General features: G+C 37.0%; 1 pseudogene; it reads right to left on the reverse strand.

Moving 5' to 3' along the window:
- Positions 1-593: 593 nt before the first annotated feature.
- On the reverse strand, positions 594-3,865 carry LOC114730966 (chitinase-like protein 1; annotated as a pseudogene).
- Positions 3,866-4,340: the final 475 nt, after the last annotated feature.

Consider the following 4,340-nt stretch of genomic DNA (forward strand, 5'->3'; position numbering starts at 1 on the left):
TCAATGCGGTTTAGTTCTTTAATCACTACTATGATGTCACGAAGAGTTGGTAATGCGCACGTCCAACCAGCCAACTTGCTATTGGGTGGCTATGCTAATTAGAGTCGCCCTTTCATATTTCGATCCGACAAGTAATGAATTAACCATTATTCAACAATAATGTCTAAATTAAAATTCGTTTGGTCGATTTTCTTTATGGGTTTAGCAATACTCAATATTCAAATCTTGAAATTTCATTTTTCTTTGAAATTGCAATTACTTGTAAATTAACAGTTGATAAATTATCTAAATTGTATTTCTATTTTTAAAATAAATATTAAAATTGGAAGACAAAATGGGCAGTTTAAACCCAACCTAAAATTGCAATTACTTGTAAATTAACAATTCACATGAAATGATAGGAATGACACTTATTTCATGAGCTTTTGAATCCTATCTTTGTATATATTATTAAAAATTACGTTCTTGTGGTTTCTAGTCCCATTATACAGGTGAGTAGCATTTCTAAATTTTAATTGTCAAATACAAGGTGAAAATTACCTAGTCCCTTGTAATCGCATGTGTCACCAGATTTGACAAGGGACAACAACTAGTTATCTCAAAATTATTATTACATTATTGTAAATAAAAGGGTATATAGATGACAACACATAATAGGTCCATAACTTAATATCTAGCATATCTAGATTTTCTGTTAAATACTCTGCTTTTTACATGACAATACCCACACAATAAATGCAACAAAGAATTATTATTTCTAGAAGGTACCTTGCAAAAACTCTCGATCATCACCCACTTCCGAAGAGGCACTCTCGACATATGCCCTTTGATTCGTACCACGAAGTTCAAGAAGAAGCTGAAGAAGATGGATTGAAAGCAACTTGCTCAGCACACGTTAGCACATCATTAGGCCCTGCGTCCTCTCGACCAACACCTAGGAGGTCAAGATAATATAGGTAATGCGAGATGATGTTGTTCATTGAGTCAATTTCGCCTTTTCCCCAAACAGAATCACCGTAGAGAATGTTCATTGTAGTGCCAAACCCAGGAATCCGCTTCTCCAAAGTGTCGTTCTTGGTCGGCTTCCAGCTCCCAACGATTACATCATGTGCCGAGGGTTGCTTCTTTTTAATTGGGGTCATCCACCTCCAGATTGCGGCCTGGAAGGCAAGAGTTGCATTCTGCTCTAAATATTCTGGATGGTTCAGTAAATCTGTCTTCAATGCTTCTCCAGTTTCACCATAGTTGTAGTTCCTGTACGGGACCAACATGAAGCACAACAACATTCAACAAGGAAAATGATATCTGCGTGTTTCAATATGCCATCATAGCTACGTATACATGCACATTGAAGTAATCCTAAAAGCTCAATAGATGAAACCCCCTGAAAGGATTCGAATCATAATAACCATAAATGGTAAAGGATTTTTGTAATACAGGCAGCAATTCCATGACCTAGAAAATGGTCTCATGGTTCACCTAGTTCTCCTTGGTCCTAGTCACTACTCATAGATATGGAAAATGTAATTATCCAATAGGTTAATTCATAATTTAACCATCAGTAATTAGAAATAATAACCTATTCACATCTGAGTTACATTCAGATTTGTTTTTGAAGTTCCCTGAGTCAATTAGGAAATTAACCCTGATATTAGCTTCACAAGACTATCATGAAAGTTCATTAAAGTCAATTAGGAAATAACATAGATGGAATGAAAAACACGGATGGCATCCCTAAGTTCATTAAAGTGCAGGAACCCAAGTCTCCATACGAAATTATCATAGAAAAAAGCAGAAATAAGCAATAACTCCAATCTCTTCTCACTCTAGAATTCTCCTCCCTCTCTATTAGCCCCCTATTTTACCCATTGCGGCCTAACCAATTCATTCTAGAAAACCCCTCTAGCAGCCTCCTCATTCGGCTCATGCTGCCCAGAACACATAAAACACCATTCCTTACCTAATACAGCTCTTAGTATGGTCATCTACCATCACACCACTAACAAAGAGTGAATAGTACATCAGGCATAATCAAGAATGAGAAAAAGGTTATTCTACTTCTAGGGGCTAAGACATACCAGTAAAGGGGAATTGCACCACGGCCATAGTATTGGGCACCAGGAGCACAGGGATAGGTGTATTTTGAAGTAGTCATCACAGTATGACTGACTTGGACTCATTTCATGATTGTAACAAAGACCCCAGGCAAAAGGTCCTCCAGTGGCCACTCCATAACCACCTGGGATATGTTTTTGGTAAAATTAATTTCATGACAAGGAAATAAATATTACAAGAATGGGGGACATGAAATTCTACTCTAGCCACGAGAACTGAAAAATACAGAAGGGCAAAACAGATACATATAAAACAATAGTTCAAATCTCAACAAACATTGCAACGCATAAATTTCTTCTTTTTATTTTCTTGGGTGAATTCAAGGAATGATTTTACCTCATTGGTCTCTAACAATGAGATGTAGACGGAATGTTAAGCAGAGATAGATATATTGAAATTCAGTATTCCCACATTTTAGTTTAGTCGCGAAGAAAAGGACCCATATGAGAATAGACCACAAAAGCATCAACTCTACATATCTACATAAACAATCTAAGTATAAAAATACAAAAGAAAATAAAAAAATCATTTAGTTTACCCCAATGATCCCATTTATCTTCACATCGAGGATTGGACCTCCTCCAATACACACGCTAACCAATGTGATCATCTTTTAACCAAAAAATGTACAGTCAAGGCTCATTTAAGTCGTTCCAAACTAAAAAATTTCTGCCAATTGCACTGAAATCCCTCATCTGGGAGCAGATTTCAGTGCTCTCCTTGACATCACAGAAACAAAAGCCAGACTACCAATGTTTTCCTTCCCCCTTTCGAACCAGTTTTCTCAAACCAACAGAATCCACACCAAATCACCGAAAAAAAAAAAAAAAAGCCAACACACAAGCACAACACAAGCAAATTATGACAAATAGAAATCCAAATAAAGACAGAAAAAGGACAAAGATCGACACTCACAGGAGGTTTTGCTGCCAACATGACCCAGGAACGCGGCAATCTCCTTCATTTGCGTGGTCTTGTTTCCGGTGGTACCAAATCCCAAAGGCTCGTAACAGAAGCAGCAGTAATGAAAGAATGATAGTCCCAGAAACCAACAGCGTGAGCCACAGGCGAATTCCGCTTAGCAAAGAGATTCTCAAACTGATAGGTCTGGAAGTAATCAGTGATCGTCAGATTACAACAATAAATGGACCATCCCTTACATTCCCACCTTTGTCACAGAGCTTCTTCCCCTTGTGATTTTCACCAGAGGCTTCGTATTAGACTCGTCCGCATTCGCACCACCGATACCAGAGCAAGAAGAACCATAGAGCCACACTTCTTGGTACCTCCATTGGCTCGATTCATCCAAAGTAACGCCGCCAAAGCCAATGAAGCTCTCGATAAAACTGAATAGTTGAAAATCAAAAGTGAGGGTTTGATAGTGGAGTCTGATTGGAATGCCAGAAAGAGAAGGAAATTGGAAGGAAGGCGTCTTGTCAGAATGGATGTGGTTCCGCGACGGCTGTAAGTAAACTGGTGAGCTTTTTTTATTTTTCCTTTTTCTTTTTTGTTATTGTCGGCGACATACACTTGGCTGTGAATTGTGGGCGGAAGATGGACGGCAGAGACGGGAGCCACGTCAGAGAGAAGTGATCGACTTTTAAGCATGACAGACTGCTTTGCGTTAACAGAAATTTCTGGGGAGAAGCATACATCCGTCCTAATGTAAATCTTCTGCGCATCACATTCATGAGGGAACAGAAAGTGCGAAAGCAGAAGGCTCAAAGCTGTATAACCCACCTTCCAAATCCTAAAATATCATAATTTTTTGGTAAAATATCAAAAGTAAATAGTATTCAATATCTTTGTATTATTTTTAATATTTTAATCTTATTTATGATGTATTTAGCATTTTAATATTATCATCCAATACAATAACTATAAATAAGATTATGATATTAAAGGTGATTTGAGAATAATATTAGCATACTAGATATATATACATAAGAAAACTTTTAAGTACTAAGTTGCAGATATCTTGAAAACGCTGACACTTAAAAGATTTTGTGACTGCAAATTTATTTTAGAAATTTAAAAAGCGTAACAATTTTACTCGTTACTGTTAAGCGAACCTAACATTCACCGTTAAAATAATAAACAAATAATTTCACAGTTTCGTTTTTTTAAAAAAAAAATTTTGACAACTAATGATGAGAGAAATCCAGAGAAGGTGCTTCCTAAGCAAGACAGGCTGGATTCGCGTTGCTCAATAATACGGTGAGACA

This window comes from Neltuma alba, unplaced genomic scaffold (assembly GCF_004799145.2).
Source record: "Neltuma alba isolate B1F8T4 unplaced genomic scaffold, ASM479914v2 tig00012791_pilon, whole genome shotgun sequence".
Classification (NCBI taxonomy): domain Eukaryota; kingdom Viridiplantae; phylum Streptophyta; class Magnoliopsida; order Fabales; family Fabaceae; genus Neltuma; species Neltuma alba.